The sequence below is a fragment of the Pelecanus crispus genome, chromosome 2 (assembly GCF_030463565.1).
Source record: "Pelecanus crispus isolate bPelCri1 chromosome 2, bPelCri1.pri, whole genome shotgun sequence".
Taxonomy (NCBI): domain Eukaryota; kingdom Metazoa; phylum Chordata; class Aves; order Pelecaniformes; family Pelecanidae; genus Pelecanus; species Pelecanus crispus.
In genome coordinates, this window is record NC_134644.1 from 145,593,255 (window position 1) to 145,615,240 (window position 21,986).

The following is a 21,986-nucleotide window of genomic DNA, read 5'->3' on the forward strand; positions in this document are numbered from 1 at the left end:
AAGCCTGTTTTGGTAAAGTAAATATTTTGTCAAGAGATAAAGCTAAATGTGAGCGTTAAAGATAAATGTGAGCGTGTGTGTGTGCGTGCGCGCGCATGAACTTTGTGTATTAGGAGTACTGCTTATATTTGAATTTGGTATTGTTGAAACTGATTTGGTACCAAACAAAGGACTTGGTGCACTTTTGAGATTCTATCAAGCCATTTTCTCCATGATTACCATGAAACTCTAACTCTTAGGATTTAGTATACTAAGTCCCTAAAATGCACAAGAGAGTTTTTGTATATCACTCTCTTCACCAAAAATTGGTTTGTTTACTCGAGTGCCCTACTTTAGGGTAGTAATGGGAGCTTTGAAGTCAAAATGGAACTTCAATGCCCAGATTAGTATGGTTCTTCCAGAGGAGCCCATAACATTCTTTTTTTGAGAAGGGAACTTTCGTTCTGTTCTGTACATCTTTCTCTTTTCTGAGCTCTTCAGGCCTCTATAGCCCTACTCAATTCATCTGTCATCATCCTTAAATGTTTTAGCTGAAGATAGCATAGGAGATGCTGCTTACTCAGATGACATATCACTTTCTCTGAAGACTTCCTGAGTTTTGAGATTCCCTCTATTTTCTGTCACATAGCCTGAAATCAGCCCTTCGTGATGACTTTCTGGACATATATTAGGGTCTGTTGGATTTTCTTAGGCTTTTGAAAAGAGAGAAGTTTGTACAGGGTGTTTGTCTTTGGTTGTTTATTTATTGTTCTTATCTTCAAAGGGGTAAGACAGATATGTTTCTTCTTCTGTATTATTTGTGGCTTAAATACTGATGAGATATTCTGTTACTTCTTTAAGCATCTTCATACAGAAGTAAAATGCAAGTTAAATTTTCTGATTCAGAAAAAGAAATTTAAAACAGTTTGTATGGAATAAGAAAACTAATGGAACAAAAATATAAAGCATAGCAACTGTATTGCTGTAGGATTTTTATAATGAGGAATGGAATAAGCAAATGTGACATACTTGTATAATCAGTCATTTAAAGTATTTATTATAATTAAAATTGTAGAAATTATGTGGATAGTAATCAGCTTTCATTATAGTTCTTTGCACATTTCAGTGCTATAATTAGATTGTGGCATCTGTCATTGCTGATTAATTTATAGACAGCTCTATATTCCCATTAAGATTTACTGTGTACCAAGGCAAAATTTTAATTAAATAAAAATATGAAATAAAAAGTGGTAGTAGTTTGGGGATATTAGCTTTTTCACTTTGTAATTTTGGAATTGAGAATATCCCACCAGGATCTGTACTATTCTCTCTGAGCAGCACTGGTTGGAAGGAGCCTGAACAGTTCTTTTCGGGCTTAGAAAATAACAGACATTTCTTTCCTAAAGCCTTTTGCTGTAAGCTTACACATTTTGGGCTCAGCAATCCATGAAAATCTGTTCTAATGGTAGGAAGAGAAGAGCTTTACAAAATCAGGCTGTGAAGAATAACAGTCTCATCTAAATTGCAAAAGATTTAAATACCGCTGGTGCTCCTGCTGTGGTCTGTAGAAGCATGGTTTTGGCCTCAGTTGCATAGGATTTTTTTTTTTTTTTTTCCTACCTGTATTTGGCTGTTGTCTTGAAAAGCTTTCTGCCATAAGTAAATGAAAGCTCTAATGTCTCTGGTCTGTTCACTCAGCTACTGGGTTGCCAGAATGTTGTACTTGCTTAATTTTTGCAACAGCATGTAATATATCTTATCTACAGAAAGATGAATACAGCTGACTGATGGCCTGGGCTAGGTCTGCTTAACTACTACATTGCTTCTCTTCTGGGTTCTACTTGGGCTGTACTTCAGGATTTGCTGGATTTAGCAGCAAAGGTAGTTTATGAAGTAATTTATGAAGTGGCTTCTCCTACTGCTTGTTCTCACCTCTCTGCCAGATTTCATGATCTCCTTGGCTGTGCTGGCAATTTTTTTTCTGTCTTCAGTAAAAACTGAATCACTGGGCTGATCTAAGCTAAAAGATAACCTTCTGAAAAGAAGGCACAGACAGCAACATATGGGCAGAAATGGGGATGAAATCAAGAAAGATGGGAACTTTTTGATCTGTTTCTTTGCCAAGATTAACATGTTGGGACTGTATGGCCCCAGTCTAGTCTGCTGTATACTGAATCACAGGGAAATCAGGTAGGCAAAGCCATCAAACCAAGACATACCTTGCATGTGTCATTTCAGGACTGGACATTGTCCCTCACCACAGCTTCTAGGATATTTGCTTAATGGTGGAGGACCTATTTGGACTAACTTTGCCATCAGTTTCTTAATCCACCTGTGTTACTGTGGCAAAATTTTCACTTACTGACAATCTTCCTCCCTGTACTAAAAAAAGGTTTTCTAAAAATTGGGACATTCACACTAGGAAATCAGAGGTCTAATGCCAAATGTTCCTGTTGTATGACAATGAATGACAATAACTTTCAGTGCTTTCAACTCAGAGGGCTACTATAACTGTAGCTGATTATAACATGCAGTCAGGAAAACATTTCATAGGGACTGAAAGCAACCTTTTCCCAGACCAGTTAGGGGAGTGGATTATGTTTGTACAATGATTTTAGGGTGAGAATTGTATGGGATGTTCTTCAAATTTGTATATGGCCTGTCTAGGTCCCATAGAAATAATTTCTCTTGCCAGCTGGAAGAAACAAAAAGGAAGGGAAAAGCTTATATTGAAGAGAGGTGAGAGAAAAAACTCATACTGATAATGTTAAAGCAAGCCATGTTAATGCATACAGTGTAGGCTTGATGTTTGATATAGTCTGCCATTAGGAAAAGACTTATTTTTCCTTTTGAATCTTTTGTGATGCGACTTGCATGTGCTATGTACAGTGTGGCAGAGCAGGTATGTTATAAGATTTCCACGTTGATTTGGCTATGAGAAAAAATGTGTTCTTCTGCACGTCTGCTGTTTTGTTTGGAATGAGGATAACATGAGTTTCTTGTGAGAGGTGGCAGGATGGGATCCTGTTCCTTATAGATTTACTAGGGGTGAAAATTAAAGGTGGTTTCAAGTCTCACATGCAAAGTAAGGCTCTCCTGAATGTCAGTGGGGTGGAAAAAGGAAGAACCTCTTTAGCACTTAGCCCCAGATTTATCTAAGGCAACACTTAACCAAAAATATTCAGCCTCTTCCTTGTTTATTTGGGTCAATGCACTGGGAAGAAGCTGGCTGTATCCTATGCTGTTTTGGTGTCTTCTCCATCAGCTTCTAGCTGTTCTGCTTCTTTTGCAGCCATGCACTACAATCATATCCAGAAAAAAACCCCTTTTGTCTCTGTAACATAAATTCCTGAATAACTTTATATGTCCCTGGTCCTGGCTAGGAGCTTCTTTTTTTGGCTCCCTGGCTCCATAATAAAATCCTAAGGCTTTCTGGAATTAATTGTATCCCTACTCTTTGGATTTCAGTAAATTTCAACCTGGGGCAAATAAGAATGATTGGTCTTTGTTGTTCATTTCAGTAGAGAAAATGGTAATATCTAGCATTCCTGTCTAGGACTTTCAAGTTAATATTTTTCTTCTTACAGAAGAAGCTAACTAATATTTGACTCTCAAGCTATACTTTAACAAGTTGGTATAAACAGTTTTGTTTCAGAACATTCTCTTTGAAAAGCAAAGATCACAGAAGGAAAAAAAAAACTAGATAGTTTAACTAGCTAAAGCATCAGAAACCCGATGAAAACAAGCATGATATCATGAGTCAGTGAACTCATTTCTGACTTACTCTGATCTAAGCGTTATTAGAAGCAATCCTATTTCAGTCTGAGATCTCAGATTCTAGCTGGTGTAGAAGACATGATTGGTTTAGCAAAATTGTAAATAATTAAAACTGGTTTTATAAGGATTTGCATTAGACACCATTTTCTTACCTATCTAGCTTCATCATATTTTTTGTATCCATAGTTATGTAAATATTTACATATATTAATAACTTCATGTGTGTAGATCTTGCATAGTTTTCTAATATCCTGTGTTACTGAGCCTGAAATAAGTCCTTTGAAAAAGCTTCTATGCAATTATTTCAGACTTATAAATGTTAAAGCTATACTGAGGACCTGGACTACTTCTTAGTTTTCTTTTGATGGAAAAAATATTAATGTATTAACTCACTTCTTTTTTACCTCATTAGTTCAATCCATTTTATATGGTAGATAAATAAAGGTTAAGTTCTGGTTCTATTTCTTCATGTAAGAGAAATATTAGTTTTTCTGAACTGGATATACACAACTGTTTATACTTGTAAGTTTCAGGACCAGAAATGCCAGGGGGATAAAAACTAAGAGGTAATTACAGTGGATGTGTTGGGCTCTTATGATTCTGTTTCAGGCTATTCCTAGCCTTTCCGACTTGGCCTTTATTTTTTCCCAGGTATCATTGTCATTCATTTGATTGTGACTGACATCTAAAACCCTACCCAAAAATAATATTAATCCTTTCTAAATATTTTTGAGAACTTCCACTTTTCCTGGGAATGTAATTCACACTTACTTATGCTTTCAAATAAGAGAAGAACTCAAAAGGTAAATTATGATCACTTGGATGAATTGTGTAACATCAGTAGGGTCCAGAATGGCTAACTGTAAGCTGATGCCAGTGTATTTGTTAGAGTAACACTGAAGGAGGTAAGTAGTTATGAAGACTTTTGAAGTGTGGGTTTGGCCTGAGAAGTCTGTGGGGAAAATATACCTGCTCTAATTTGCCCCCTGCTTATGTTCAGTACTGTTTTCTTTCTTTGGGGCTGGGAGTATTGCAACTTATACTGAGAAACGCTACAGATTTAGGACAGCCTTCAGTGCTATTTAGGAGAAGATAATCTCTTCCGACACGCATTGCAAGTAAGCTTAACACAGATGAGAATGGCAACCATACTAAAACTAGAGTATGCAAGGCATGGTGGGTCACTTCAAGAAATATTTTTACAAATTCAATTGATGATATCATATGGAAAATAAAAAATATCATATGGAAAAATAAAAAAAACTCTTATGATGATCAAATCTATGCTACTAATGAACCTAGGGTTAGACAAAAATATAGCTGGCTGTATTAATAATGTTAAGACATCATGTATGTTAAGTCCTGCATTGGTATAGATGTGTTTTGTATGAAATGCTTTAATGTGATATGGTCCTCTAAATAACACAAAGAAGTCTGTCCTTGAAAGAAAACAGAAGTCTTAGGCTGTCTAGACTTCTAAGCATGGAGAATCTCAGCCACAACACTTCATTAATGCAGCAATTTCGTTTATTATGCTAAAGCTAACTTGTTTGCCTGTGCAATGAGTTGCTTCTCTGATTTTGGATGAGATAAATCTCATGCAAATCACTTTTTTTCTGTCGATATGCAGCCGTCCAAAAATTTTAAATCAAAGATTTTTATTTTCTAATTAAACATAAGATTTAAGGCATATTAAGCAGAGAGACTGTATTATGCAAAAAGCTGAAGTCAGCTGCATATTGCTGTGACTGGCTAATATATTGCAGGTATCACAATCATGTTGCCCTGTGATAAGCAGTTCATGAACAGCAGCAAGAAGAGTACAAGAAGAAAGAGGGGAATGAATAGAAAAAGAGGCATTCAAACATTTATACCTAAGCCCAGCAAGGAGGCTAGAAAGAAATCCAAGATACAAAGGTAGGCAGGTGAGGTGGAGAGAAGGTAGTAGCAACTGCTGTTAGGCATATGTGCTGTCACTTTCCAGCACTTTGGAGTCATATTCAGAGTTATCCTAAATCTGGTGTCAGTATTCTTCTAAGGTAATTCTAAAAGACAGGCATGATACTTAGTAAAAATTATTAATGTCTTGTGCAGTTTATCCTCTCGCAAACTTCTCTTTTCTCAGAAGCGCTTTCTCTTTCAGCTGATCCTTGTTTTTTCCCTATCTTCAACATTACTATGCCTTTAATAAAACCCAGGTGATACAAGTGTAGTAGGAAATGGAATCTCTCTCAAACCTCTATTATACTGCTAATAAACAGTGGCCTACTGCTAATAAGTAGTGGTCTTCTACAATGGAGTGACAGCATCAGTGGACAAGGGAAGAGCTACAGATGTCCTCTACCTAGACTTCTGTAAAGCCTTTGATACAGTCCTTCACAAGATTTTGGCCACTGAATTGGAGAGATATGGGTTTGACAGATGGACTGTTGGATAAGGAATTGGCTGGATGGCCACATCCAAAGAGTTATAGTCAATGGCTCAATGTCTAAGTGGAAACCAGTAACAAGTGCTGTCCCTCAAGGATCCATACTGGGACAAATACTATTTAATATCTTCATCACTGATATAGACAGTGGGATTGAGTGCCCCCTCAGGAGGTCTGCAGGTGCCACCAAGCTGAGTGGTGCAGTTGATTTGCTAGAGGGAAGGGATACCATCCAGAGGAACTTTAACAGGCTTGAGATGTGGGCCCTTATGAATCTCATGAAGCTCAACAAGGCCAAGTGTAAGACCCTGCACCTGGGTCAGGAAAATCCTCAGTATCAGTACAGGTTGAGGAATGAAGGGATTGTGAGCAGCCCTGCAGAGAAGGACTTGGTGATACTGGTGGATGAAAAATTGGACCTAAACCAGCAATACGTGCTTGCAGCTCAATTGTATCCTGGGGTGCATCAAAAGAAGCATGGCCAGCAGGTTGAGGGAGGTGGTTCTGCCTCTCTACGTTGCTCTGGTGAGACCTCACCTGGAGTACTGTGTCCAGCTCTGGGGCCCTCAGCACAGGAAAGACATGGACCTGTTAAACACCTCTCCTATAAAGAAAGGCTGAGAGGGTTGGGCTTATTCAGCTGGGAGAAGAGAAGGCTCCAGGGAGACTTTATTGTGGTCTTTCAATATATAAAGGAGGCTTATAAGAAAGATGGAGAAAGTTTTTTTTATTTTCCAGGGCCTGTAGAGATAGGACAAGGGGTAATGGTTTTAAACTGAAAAAGAGTAGGTTTAGATTGGACATAAGGAAGAAATTTTTTTACAGTTAAGGTGATGAGACACTGGAACAGGTTGCCCAGAGAAGTTGTGGATCTTGTGACACTGGAAGTGTTCAAGATCAGTTTGGATGGGGCTTTAAGCAACCTAATCTGCAGAAGACATCACTGCCTATGGCAAGGGGTTTGGACTAGATGGTCTTTAAAGGTCCCTTCCTACAAAAAACATTCTATGATTCTATGAATATGTTGTGTTATATGAACTGTTCAGGACTGCTTTTTTACTCTGAAAATCAAGAATACATTAGCAGAAGCAGCTACTCAAAGCAAAGGTGCCTCATTTTTGTCTTGATGTTTTTTTACTTGCTACAAGTACACAATACAGATCATCAGAATAAGCAAGTAGGATTGCAGGCATAGATTTTTTTTTTTTTTTAAGATAAATTAATATGGACAGTATTCAATAGGACTGATGTAATGTCTTTCTTCAAAGAGGAAAGCTTACTGGTTTGTGTTCTGACAGTATTTTTTCCCTTCAAGAAGCCAAATAAGGATTGTCAGTTTCTGAGTCTCAGGAATTAAATGCTGTTCTTCCTGGACTCCTGTAAATAGCAAAATACAGATTAAAACAGCAACAGCAAGGGAATTAGCTAAACATGTGCATTCATCCTGTTCACACTCCGGAACTTCTTTGTAAATGAGACCAATTTTCATTATCATAGCTTAGAGAATTTTCCTATGTGTAAATAGATTAAAACCACGTTAGAACAGATGTTAATACCCAAGCACATGCAGGCTAAACGGATTGCTTGTATCAATCCTATAGCTGGCCATTTGTTAGGATCCTTAAGAAAGAAGAAAGTTTGAGTAGATTGCTTGGAAGAATGTATTTCTTCAAGGATTCACTTTAAATAAGTTTTCACCTTCTGAGAATTGAAACAAACAAAAGGAAGCCTCATGCATTTTTTTGTTCTACCCAAGTTTCATGACCTCTTTATTCTCATTTTTAGAAAAATTAAAGGAAGACTATGATGTTAAGAAGCATTTACACTAGAAGTTTCCACTCATTTGCTGTTGTTACTACTAACTTTTTTGTAAGTTCTAAAGCTTCTGGCGTGTTTGCACTAGTGAGAGAAATGGGTGCCAGAATACAGTGAGCATGAAGACATTTAACAAGACTAATTCTAGCTTAGGGAGGTGTATCCCTTGGCTACTTTTGCAGTCAAATGTACTTTCATGTTTGTTGACTCGCTCAGTGGAAGAGTGGCTGTCTACGGCTTCCCTTCTGTCCCTGAGGATGAAATGGTTGAAGAGGTGATCCCAGCTTCCCTCACCTCTGCTTAACCCTAAAGCACTCACACAGCTGCTTTTTAGGGTTATGCTCCTATTGCTTCTTTTACAACCTTTGGTCCTACCTTGCTCTTTTCTACCTCTGTTTCTTTGGCTTTGGTGGTTTCTTTTTCAGGTATCCAGAAAAATACAAATCCTTTCTATGTGTTATCAGTTATGTCAGGCTCCAAGGAAACTCAGCTGTGTGTCACAGCTCCATCACGATGTGCATATGTTTCCTATGGGTCATGCTTCAGTTATTATTGCTATCAGCTAGTGTAGAGTTTACCCTGAACTCTCATGCTGAGGATATAACATTTGGGAATTACTCTTTCTGCCATAATCTGTCAGTCCTGGCATCAGATCATTTAGGAAACAAAAGACTGCAAATTGGGAAACTTGTCTTTGCTAGGAAATGACCTCACCAGTGTTTGCAATGTTTGTATATAACTGCAATATATTATATATGTCCTTCAGAAGAAAAGCAAATATCCTCTCTGCTGAAGTGGCATTCCTGTTTGATTTTTTTTTTTTTTCCCTTACATGAACTCCCACATGACAGATCTCCACACAAAAAATTATGGGAACGATATGGTCAGAAAATTTGTAATATGACCATGTATGATGCTGAGTGCCTGTTCACTGTTTTTCAGCTTAAAAGAGATACAGTGTAGTCTGCCTGATGTGACCCAAGGTTACAATTACCACAGAGCACGTGCCAGAAAGGATGGTATGAAAGCAACTTTGCAATTTAGCCTTATGCTAGCAAAAATATTTGGAATTCTCAATGCCTTTTTTTTTGGTTCATCTGAGAAAGTAAAAAACCCACCTTATACATGAATTAATACAATTTTTAAATGCATGCCAACTCCTCTCCAAATGCCTTACTTTACTTAAAGCAATCCCATGGTCTTTCAAATAATTAGTTGGGAGGGGAGGGGGAGAAGAAGCCAGAAACAGATACACAACAAACATGTATCCTCACCAGTTTTATTTCCTTTTTAATATTTGCATGGTGTAAGTTGGTTTTTTTTGTTTAAAAAAAAAAAAAAATAATCCACAAAAGCCAAAGAAAAAAACCCCAACAAAACCTACAAGCATTAACTCACATTTACTTAGTAATATATGATTCTTATGGTACTGACCTCTTTATTTTGGTGCAGTGTGCTTGTACTTTTTACTCTGAGGAGTCCCTCATATGGATCCAGAGCAACTATAGACCTTTACTGATCATGGTACAGGATGTGATATGTCTGTCAGTATAAAATCAGACAGCTTGAAGAGAATTGTTTAGCGCATGTATGAAACCTGCAGACTAGGCTGTTTTAGTTCATAATGCAATTCACATTCAGGACATGTTCCATGTAGAGCTTGCCTGTTTACTTCTACTTTTTTTGAGGGGAAAAAAGGTTATTTGACAGTTTGCCAAGGGAAATATTAAACTGGTGATCTTTAGGAGAATAATTGCTTGGCCCTGACTGCAGAATTTTGAATTTTCCTTATGAATTCGCCTCAGAATAGAAGAAAGGTATAATTTGTTGTTGCATTTATGATGAAGAGTTTATTGCAGAATGTGGTTTTCAACTTCAAATATTTATAAAGCAAAGAAAACTAAAATCCACAATAGTGCCTGAAACCTTAAGACTACCTCCCTGTGCATTTCTAACAATGTAACTGCATAGAAGACCAGATTTACCCCTGAGCTTAAATGTGTGCAACTACTCTGACTTGCAGGGTTGTTCCCTTATGAAGTGAAAAAGGAAGTGGTCAGTTGGCAGTGAGGAACATGGTAACCACACACGGCTCTACTCTTCTGTGACAAACTGACCAAATGTAACACATTTATCCAAAAGTAAATACTTTGGAAACAGTATGAACAGCTGTGTCTGAATAATTTATTGATGGCAATAACCTTTTCATTTGGGACATCTCAGGAGTGTTTTTCTGAATAATTTCAATAACAGTTTCTTCAAGATAGCACCCAGTTGGAATAATTCAGCTATGGGTATATTTAGATGTTTTTGAAATTGGTTGAAAGCATATCAAACAGCTTTTTTTTTATTTTAATTTTAATGAAGTGGAAGATATAAACTTTCGTTTCCCTTGATTCTTTCAATACAAAATATGTGCTTTAGATGACTATTTCTATGTTTAACAAATCTGAAGGATGATCTTAGCATGCAAAGAAAGAAGGATGAATGTCTTGCATATATTTATAACTATACCAGATTGATCTTAGACATTTTCTTCTCTTAGAAACTAATAGGCAAGTCTTCATTGACTCTGGCAGGGCTTGATACTGTGTTATGACACTTTTTATTATGAGCATAACTTTTTTATTTACTGTGCGCTGTTGATTAGATTTACTTAGTATGTTAATAACGCAAAGAGATTTTGCTGGTCTGTTTATTATAAAGTATTACATCTTCTGAGAGGGAATTACAAAGAAGGTATCCATGGAACATAGAAGAGTCAATATCTCAGTATCTTTTATTGGGCTGACTACTTAAATGAGGAAAAATTGAACAAATTTTTGGGAAACTCAAAAGTCTCTTTCAGCATCAAGTGACATAGCAGAATCTACCCTTCCTTTTTGGCTTTGACCTGCCATCTTATAATTCCCGTGTGACACCCATCAATGTTTTGGTTTGGTTTTTTTTTAATTTTTTTCAGTACTTTCTCAAGGTTATTTCCATTGCACATCTGCCAAAGAGTACAGCATAACAGTAGAATTGCACTGCTTGACACCTGACAGTTTTCTGCAGGTATGTACTCTAGCAAGAGGCAAGAGTTTTTGCGTTGTTTATAGATGATCACAGACAAGGCCAATACTTTTATATAGATGCTTGAATGAGAGATGAATACTGTTAATCCTGAATTCTTTGGTGCCCTGTTAAGGTTGGTTTTGAAAGATTTTTAGTCAACTGTTTAGAATCATTATGAGAACTCTACGCTTTAGATAGTAGTCTTATTTCCTCTGGAGAAACCAGATTTGATCTTTTTAGTTACATTGTCTTTGTGGCTTCTTTCTATGATATACATTTTATGTTCTCATTTTGGTGTCTTTTTAAAAAAAAAAGTTCATGCAAGGAGCTCATCAAAGATTTATTGAACTTTAGGATAAAGTGTTCTATCAGGAAAAAAGTGTATTACCAAGAATTTTTGAAGCACATCTCAAAAGGCACATTCTTTTTTTTTTTTTTTAGTGGAATACAGTTACTTTTCTTGCTGTTCTTGAGAGAAATTAAGAAAGAAGAGCATAAGATATTATTAGGTCAAGCTTTACCACTGCATACAGTGGAGCAGCTGGAGGAGACAAAGATTAGTAGCTAGTGGTAAATTCATTTTCTGCATGAGCAGAAACATCTGTTCATTGCTGAGAAGTTAATTTGTCCAAACTTTCAAAAAGCTTTATTTATACATACCCACTTCTTGGCATGAAGATGAGTTTTGTGTTGGAGGGGGAAGACGAAAAGTGTGGCTGCTTTTATTTATTGCATTTTGTTTTCAAAAATGTGAGTTGTATATAAAGTACATTGCTGATGAGAAAGTACATATATGTGTACATGTATGCCAGTCCAGCTGCATGATACTTGGCACCTATGTTGTCAGATTCTGACCACAAGCCTGCTTGATTATGAGATCACAGTTACTCCCTGTGGTGGGTAAACCTTGGCTGGCTGTCAGGTGCCCCCCAAGCTGCTATATCCCTCTCCATCCTTAGTGGGACAGGGGGAAAAAATAAGATGAAAAAACTCATGGGTCGAGATAAAGACAGTTTAATAAAGAAAAGCAAAGGCTGGGTGAAGAAGCAAAGTTTTCCTGATACAGTTGGTGAGTGAGCCAACTAGGGAAGGTGCCCTGCTGGACCTGTTTGCGAACAGAGAAGGACTTGAGGGTGATGTGTTTGTTGGAGGCCATCTTGGACATAGCGGTCATGAAATGGACTTTAGATTCTCAGAGAAGTAAGGAGGGGTGGTAACAGCACTGCTGCCTTGGAATTCTGGAGGGCAAACATTGGCCTTTTTAGGACCCTGATTTGACAGGGTCCCTTGGGAGGCAATACTGAAGGGCAAAGGCATCCAGGAAGGCTGGACATTCTTCAAGAAGGAAATCTTAAAGGCACAGCAGAAGGCTGTCCCCATGTGCCAAAAGATGAGCTGGCAGGAAAGAAGGCTGACCTGGCTGAACAGAGAGCTTTGGCTGGAACTCAGGGAAAAAAAGAGAGTTTATAACCTTTTGAAGAAGGGACAGGCATCTTAGGAGGACTACAAGGATGTCATGAAGTTTTGCAGGGTGAAAATTAGAAGGGCCAAAGCCCAACTAGAACTTAATCTGTTTATTGCAGTAAAAGACCATAAAAAATGTTTCTATAAATACATTAATAACAAAAGGAGAGCTAAGGACAATCTCCATCCTTTATTGGATGCAGGGGGAATCACAGTGATAAGGGCTGAGGAAAAGGCTGAGGTACTTATGGCCTTCTTTGACTCAGTCTTTAATAGTAAGACGAGTTGGTCTTGGGGCATCCAACAGAGAAAAGGAGCAGACTGAAGCCCCCATAATCCAAGGGGAAATGGTTAGTGACCTGCTACACCACTTAGACCCACACAAGTCCATGGTGCTGGATGGGATCCACCCAAGGGTACTGAGGGAGCTGGTGGAAGCACTCAGCAAACCACTTTCAATCGTTTATCAGCAGTCCTGGCTAACCAGGGAGGTCCCAGTTGACTGGACGTTACCAAATGTGTTGTCCATCTACAAGAAGGGCTGGAAGGAGGATCCAGTGAACTACAGACCTGTCAGTCTGACCTTGGTGCCAGGGAAGGTCATGGAGCAGATCGTCGTGAGTGCCATCACATGGCACATATGGGACAACCAGGTGATCAGGCCCAGTCAGCATGGGTTTATGAAAGGCAGGTCCTGCTTGACTAACCTGACCTCCTTCTATGACAAGGTGACCCGTTTAGTGGTTGAGGGAAAGGCTGTGGATGTTGTTTACCTGGGCTTTAGTAAAGCCTTTGACAGCATTACTCACAGCATTCTCCTGGAGAAATTGGCTGCTCATGGCTTGGACAGGCATAATCTTTGCTGGGTAAAAAACTGGCTGGATGGCTGGGCCCAAAGAGCTGTGGTGAATGCAGTTAAATCCAGTTGGCAACCAGTCACAAGTGGTGCTCCCCAGGGCTCAGTTCTGTTTAATATCTCTAGCAATGGTCTGGATGAAGGGATTGAGTGCACCCTCAGTAAGTTTGCAGATGACACCAAGTTGGGTGGGAGTGTCGATCTGCTTGAGGGTAGGAAGGCTCTGCAGAGGGATCTGGACAGGCTGGACCCATGGGCCAAGGCCAACTGTATGAGGTTCAACGAGGCCAAGTGCTGGGTCCAGCACTTGGGTCACAACAACCCCATGCAGCGCTACAGGCTTGGGGAAGAGTGGCTGGAAAGCTGCCTGGCTGAAAAGGACCTGGGGGTGTTGGTCGACAGCCATCTGAATGTGATCCAGCAGTGTTCCCACGTGACCAAGAAGGCCAACAGCATCCTGGCTTGTATCAGGAACAGCGTGGCCAGCAGGACTAGGCAAATGATTATCCCCCTGTATTCGGCACTAGTGATGCTGCACATCAAATACTGTGTTCAGTTTTGGGCCCCTCACTACAAGAAGGACATTGAGGTGCTGGAGCGTGTTCAGGGAAGGACAACAAGGCTGGTGAAGGGTCTGGATAGCAAGACTTATGAGGAGTGGCTGAGGGAACTGGGGTTGTTTAGCCTGGAGAAAAGGAGGCTGAGGGGTGACCTTACCGCTCTCTACCACTACCTGAAAAGAGGTTGTAGCGAGGGGTGTGTTGGTCTCTTTTCCCAAGTAGCAAGTGATAGGATGAGAGGAAAGGGCCTCAAGCTGTGTCAGGGGAGGTTTAGATTAGATATTAGGAAAAATTTCTTCACTGAAAGTGTTATCAACATTGGAACTGGCTGCTTAGGGAAGTGGTAGAGTCCCCATCCCTGGAGGTACTTAAAGTACTTGTAGACATGGTTTAGTGTTGGACTTGGCAGTGCTATGGTAACAGTAGGACTTGATGATCTTAAAGGTCTTTTCCAAGCTAAATGATTCTATGATTCTAATGGTATTCTTCCTTTAAATCAGTAGAGAGAAATAGGTACTTGCAAGCATGATTCACTGGACTCATTTAAGGTGCCTGGTCTCCTTTCTCTTAGCTTTTATTACTGACCATGACATCAGAGGGTGTTGAATATCCCTTTGGTCAGTTTGGGTCAGCTGTCCTGGCTATGTCCCCCCCAAAACTGTTGAAGACCCCCACCCTACTAGCATATGTGTTGGGGGGGGTGGTGGTGAGACAGCTTTGAAGCTGAGTGAGCACTGCTCAGCTGTAGCCAAAACATTGGTGCATTATCAACACTGTTCCAGCTACAAATACAAAGCACAGCACTATGAGGGCTGTATGGGGAAAGTGAACTCCATCCCAAATAGTCCCAGTACACTCCCAAGCAATCATTGGCCCATGGGCTGTGTTTAGTCTTGACAGTGACAGTAGCTGCTGAAGTACAGCTATGCCTTGTTTTGCCCACGATGGTGGTATGCAGAGTGGACACTTTACCCTGAAAGTCTGTGGCTTACTAAAATGGATGCCCTTGATAAGCATTAGCTTGCATGTTGTTTATTAAGTGATGATAACTTATAGGTTCGGTTTGAATTTTTTTTTCTTCTCTCCTACACAGTACACTACCTAAAGTGGCCTGTACACAAGAATGATTAGTATTTTTCCTTTAGATTAAAGTCAGATTTTTCAAGGAAAAACACTTTGATGAACATTTTTTTAACCAAGCCATAAAAGTGAATCTGCTTGTATTATTCACATGCAGGAGAAAAAGAATATGGATACTTGGGAGTGAGTCTTATTTCAAAAACTCAGTAGTGAGTCTGGTACTGTTTATTTGCTAATCCTAATGGTGATTATAATTATGTTTTAAACAGAATACTCCTAGAATTAATGGACTTCCAGGAATGCATGAAATCCATTAATGATATTGGAAAAGAAGAGAGTTCCTATACTTTTCAATATACAGTACTCTAAGGATGACTTACAGTCCAAGATCTTACACTTAAGGACTAGGAGGGACTTTTAAATTGGTATTAAAATACCAGTGAAGTCAAGATGCCTTAGGAATGTGCTATGCTTAGCACTCTAGTATGCAAATTTGCCTGTTGTAAAAGTGTGTTGAAGATGCATTCTGAAACTGTTCTTTAACCATTTAAAATTACCACTTATTTTTTAATAATACTTTTAGTAATTGCTAATAGAAAAGGCAGTATGCTTTTGAATAACTATCCCACAGGCAAATATCTAATTATCTTACATGAGATATCTCTAGAAATGGCAAATTTTGCCACTATTTTCACTTTTGTTTAGAAAATATGGGATATAACATCATGTGAACTCCTTTTAATTTTGTATTTGAATTAGTCTTAAGAGTGCTGTATTAAAAGCTGCTTTGGTGAATCAATGTCCACAGATGCTGCTTATTCTGTCTTAAAAGTTAATTCTGAACTAAAAAAAAAAAAAAGAACATTTCATAGAAGCATTTGCCTTTGGCAGCTTGAAATAATGATGAATTACTTGTACCTCTGCTCACATTTTTTTTATGATTTACATCCTCTCGTGTTCTCTCACATAAGCAGTGCTCTATAAAACAGAAGTGAAATGAAGGTTATCATATTATGCGGCTACAGTTTGGGTGGGAAAAAAAATGAAACCCCTACATTTTTAGGCCATTGATCAAATCATTCCTTGATTTACAGACCCATGGCCTTCCAAGGAGAGCTACAAATCTTGCTTTTACATGTGATTCTCTTATAAAACTTTGAGATGCGTAAAAGCTCTGTTAACACATTTGAACCAAGTACTGTAATTTCCCCCCTCCCCATATTAGCTTTCTCTGGTTTTTATTTTATTTTTTTATAGAGGGTTAGTGACATGGTTTCTTTTTTTCTGTCTCTACCTTACCCTTGTTAATGCTGACAGGGACTGGGATCGAAACTTGTGGAAAAAGCTCTCCTTTTTTTCCTTTGGAAAAAATTTATTTTACAGGTATCAGTGGGATTATTCCATGCGTATCTGAAGACAAAATTTGGCCTAGTGACTTGAGCTTGTTTGCATCAGGCTTAGCTGCAGAGTGCTGTATAGGGAATTGTTCATCGTACTAGAGAAATATTGTAATTGCTAGATTATAGACAAGAGCCCTGCAGCAACACCACTGAACAAAACAGTCTTGAGCTTTGCATATTTAGATTCTCCTGATACTGAATACAGGCTTCGAGGCGATCTGCAATTGTTTTCTTCTGGCACTGTTGATGTTAGAATGCAAGATCTTAATTATGTGCAAACCCCACCCAGCTTAGGATAATTTCCTACTGTTTATTTTGGCCAGTTGTCTTTGTTTTATGGAAGCACATCTTCCAGTAGATTTCCTGCCCCAAACATTTCCTCCCCCTTTAAAATTCCTACCTGATCATATGAATGTCTTTTGAAAGTACTAATCTATTCTGACTTTGATTCCTAAAATGCATAGGTGTGCAGGAAGTAGAATCACTACAATAAAGGTGTGACCAGTACAGTATCTCACTTAATAAATTGTTGTATGATACACGAGAAAGTTGTTGACTTCCATGGATGCAGGTCAAGCCTGGAATCCTAAAAGGACCATTCCCTGAAAGCTGCACTTTAAATATACCAGAAAGCATCTCAAAAGGTCAGAGAGATAGGAAGAAAGCAAGACAGTTTGAATGTCTGTAGCTAACATGATATGGTGCTTTTTCACACACAAAGCATTAGTTTGCTACAACAGCCTTGTTGAAGCAAACAGTTCTGTTTTGGCTTTCATGTTGAGAAAAACTCTGTTACAGGACAAGATTAATGGAAAACCAGTCAACTAGATCACCCAGTTAACCTGGTAGGGGTTGTTTTAACAGGCTACAGCAGCCTTGGGGGGGAGGAGGGAGCACCAGGGTGCTTAGATGAAGCCAGGAAATGCTGACAGCAGGAATTTACAAACCCACATTAAATGCTAGAATGAAAAGCCACTCAATATGCCAAGAAAATAGCTCACCAGAAGTCCTGAAGAGATGCAAGTGTCATCATTTTACACTTTCTAAGTTAGGAGGTTTTTATTGTAGCAAGTATTTAGGCATTTAATTCCAGGAAAGGCTTCAGGGTTGTGAATCTTAAGACTTAGAATCATAGAATGCTTTGGGTTGGAAGGGACCTTGAGAGATCATCTAGCCCAACCCGCCTGCAGTGAGCAGTGATTGAACCCATGACCCTGGCATTATTAGCACCACACTCTAACCAACTGAGCTAACCAGGCTCACTTGTCTTAAATAAACACACATCCATCAATCCTTTCTTTCAAGAGACCAACAAAGATGAAAAAAGAGGATGTCATCTCTTCTACGCAGCATTCCTGTGGTTATGGCATCTATCTGGGAAGAGGGGGATCTGAAATAATTTTTCTATCTGTCTCCCATCTTAGAATCATAGAATCATAGAATCATAGAATCATCTAGGTTGGAAAAGACCTTTAAGATCATCCAGTCCAACCATTAACCTACACTACCAAGCCCACTCTAGACTAATCAAGGGTAGACCAGACTAAACCATATCCCGAAGTGCCACATCTACCCGTTTTTTAAACGCCTCCAGGGATGGGGACTCCACCACCTCTCTGGGCAGCCTGTTCCAATGCCTGACCACCCTTTCCGTAAAGAAATTTTTCCTAATTTCCAGTCTAAACCTCCCCTGGCGCAGCTTAAGCCCATTTCCTCTTGTCCTATCGCTAGCTACTTGGGAGAAGAGACCAACACCCACCTCACTACAACCTCCTTTCAGGGAGTTGTAGAGAGTGATAAGGTCTCCCCTCAGCCTCCTCTTCTCCAGGCTAAACAACCCCAGTTCCCTCAGCCGCTCCTCATAAGACTTGTTCTCCAGACCCTTCACCAGCTTCGTTGCCCGCCTCTGAACACGCTCCAGCACCTCAATGTCTTTCTTGTATTGAGGGGCCCAAAACTGGACACAGTATTCCAGGTGTGGCCTCACCAGCGCCGAGTACAGGGGGACAATCACCTCCCTGCTCCTGCTGGCCACACTATTCCTGATACAAGCCAGGATGCTGTTGGCCTTCTTGGCCACCTGGGCACACTGCTGGCTCATGTTCAGCCGGCTATCTACTAACACCCGCAGGTCCTTTTCGGCCAGGCATCTTTCCAGCCACTCCTCCCCAAGCCTGTAGCGTTGCATGGGGTTGTTGTGACCGAAGTGCAGGACCCGGCACTTGGCCTTGTTGAACCTCATACAGTTGGCCACGGCCCATCGATCCAGTCTGTCCAGGTCCCTCTGCAGGGCCATCCTACCCTCCAGCAGATCGACACTCCCACCCAACTTGGTGTCGTCTGCAAAATTACTGAGGGTGCACTCAATCCCCTCATCCAGATCATCGATAAAGATATTGAACAAGACTGGCCCTAAAACAGAGCCCTGGGGAACACCACTCGTGACCGGCCGCCAACTGGACTTAACACCATTTATCACTACTCTCTGGGCTCGGCCACCCAACCAGTTCTTTACCCAGCGAAGAGTATGCCTGTCTAAGCCGTGAGCTGCCAGCTTCCCGAGGAGGATATTATGCGAGACGGTGTCAAAAGCTTTGCTAAAGTCGAGGTAGATGACATCCACAGCCTTTCCATCATCTACCAGGCGGGTCACCAGGTCATAGAAGGAGATCAGGTTGGTCAAGCAGGACCTGCCTTTTGTGAACCCATGCTGCCTGGGCCTGATCCCCTGGTTGACCTGTACTTGCCTGTGGAGTTCGCTCAAGATGAACCTCTCCATAATCTTCCCCGGCACCGAGGTCAGGCTGACAGGCCTGTAGTTCCCCGGGTCCTCCTTCCGGCCCTTCTTGTAGATGGGCGTCACATTGGCAAGCCTCCAGTCATCAGGGACCTCCCCTGTTAACCAGGACTGTTGATAGATGATGGAAAGTGGCTTGGCAAGCTCCTCTGCCAGCTCCCTCAGTACTCTTGGGTGGATCCCATCCGGCCCCATAGACTTGTGAGCGTCCAGGTGGCATAGCAGGTCATTAACTGCTTCCTCCTGGACTATGAGGGCTCCATTCTGGTCCCTATCCCTATCCTCTTGCTCAAGGGCCTGAGTACCCTGGGGATGACCGGTCTGGCTGTTGAACACAGAGGCAAAGAAGGCGTTAAGTACTTCAGCCTTTTCCTTGTCCTCGGTGACAATGTTCCCCCCCACATCCAGCAAAGAATGGAAATCCTCCTTGGCTCTCCTTTTATTGCTGATGTACTTATAAAAGCATTTTTTATTGTCTTTTACAGCACTGGCCAGATTGAGTTCTAGCTGGGCTTTTGCCTTTCTAATTTCCTCCCTGCAGGACCTAACAAGATCCCTGTACTCCTCCTGAGCTGCCCGCCCCTTCTGCCAAAGGCGGTAGACTCTCCTTTTTTCCCTGAGTCCCCGCAAAAGCTCCCTATTCAGCCAGGCCGGTCGATTTCCCCTCCGGTTGGTCTTACGACACACGGGGACAGCCCGCTCCTGCGCCCTTAAGACTTCCTTCTTGAAGAGGGCCCAGCCTTCCTGGACCCCTTTGCCCTTCAGGACCGCCTCCCAAGGGACTTTCCCAACCAGGGTCCTGAAGAGGGCAAAGTCTGCCCTCCGGAAGTCCATGGTAATAGTTTTGGTGCCCCTCCGCTTAGCATCACCCAAAATTGAGAACTTTATCATGTTGTGGTCGCTAAGCCCGAGACGGCCTCCGACCTCGACATTTCCCACAAGCCCTTCTCTGTTGGTAAACAGCAGGTCAAGCGGGGCACCTCCCCTGGTAGGCTCGCTTACCAGCTGCATTAGAAAGTTATCCCCCACATGCTCTAGGAACTTCCAAGACTGCTGCCTCTCTGCTGTGTGGTATTTCCAGCAGATGTCTGGCAAGTTGAAGTCCCCCATGAGAACAAGGGCTAGCGATTGCGAGACTTCTGCCAGCCGCTTATAGAATGCTTCATCTACCTCTACCTCCTGGTTGGGTGGTCTATAGCAGACTCCCAACAGGACATCCGCCTTTCCAGCCTTCCCCCTCATCCTTACCCATAAGCATTCCACCTTGTCATCACCACTGTCAAGCTCTATGCAGTCAAAACACTCCCTAACATACAGAGCCACCCCACCACCTCTCCTTCCCTGCCTATCCCTTCTGAAGAGCTTATAGCCCTCCAGTGCAGCACTCCAGTCATGAGAGTCGTCCCACCACGTTTCCGTGATGGCGACTATGTCATAGCCATCCTGCTGCACAAGGGCCTCCAGCTCCTCCTGTTTGTTGCCCATGCTACGTGCATTGCTGTACATGCACTTAAGCTGGGCTGTCGATTTTGCCCCCAATGTTGCCATGCCGCCCCTGGGCTCCTTACTAGCGGGCCTGTTTATATCCCCTTCCCCCTTCAAGCCTAGTTTAAAGCCCTCTCAATGAGTCCCGCCAACTCTTGGGCGAGAATCCTTTTCCCCCTTGGAGACAGCCGATCTCCATCAGCCGCCAGCAGGCCCGGTGCCATGTAGACCTCCCTGTGATCGAAGAACCCAAAATTCCAGCGATGGCACCAGCCTCTGAGCCACCTGTTAATCAGGTGAGTTTTCCCATTCCTTTCAGTGTTCCTTGCTGCCACTGACGGGATAGAGGAAAACACAACCTGTGCTCCCGATCCTGCGAGCAATCGCCCCAGTGCCATGAAGTCCCTCTTCATTGGCCTAGGACTTCTCTCTGCAATCTCGTCACTGCCCACCTGTATAACCAGCAGCGGGTAATAATGGGAGGGCCTCACGAGGTCAGGCAGTTTCCTCGTAATGTCCCTAACCCGGGCCCCAGGGAGGCAGCAGACTTCCCTGTGGGATGGGTCCGGGCGGCAGATCGGGCCCTCAGTTCCCCGCAGGAGGGAATCCCCCACCACAATCACCCTTCTTTTTTTCTTAACAGGGGCAGTCGTAATCCGTGGGGGTGACTGACTGACCCTCGGCAACCCCCTGGCTGGACCTTCGCCTTCACCTCCCTCCCCGCTTGCCTGGCCCTCAACCTCCAGAGCCCCGTATCTGTTGTGTAGGGGCAGCTGGGGAGGTGAGGGAGGCCGGGAGGGGATTCGCCTGCCTCCCCAGGCAGGGACCTGTTTCCATTCCCCCCCGTCTCCTGGATCCCCTCCTTCTGCTTGCCGGCAAGAGGGTAGGGGATCCTCTGCTCCTTGTGGGGCCTCCGCCTGCTGCCCTGGCCCCAGGGAGGGCAGGGTGCGGCTCCACCAGTCTATCTCCTGCTCGCACTCCCTGATGCTCCTCAGCCTTTCCACCTCCTCCTTCAGCTCTGCCACCAGGCTGCGCAGATCATCCACCTGCTCACACCGAAGACATTTGCCGTCCCCGCTGCCGTCTGGCACAAGCGACAGGCCCAGGCACTCCCTGCAGCCAGTGACCTGGACGGCCGCGTGTCTGTGCGGGAGCTCCGTCTGGGTCGCCGCATTCCTTTTGGCGGCGGCTTTCGGGCGGGTGGTGACCATGGCTGCCAGGTGTTCTCCTGGGAGGACGGTGACCACTGCCTGGGTTCCCCTTTGGAACCTGGAGGGGGGGACACTCAGCC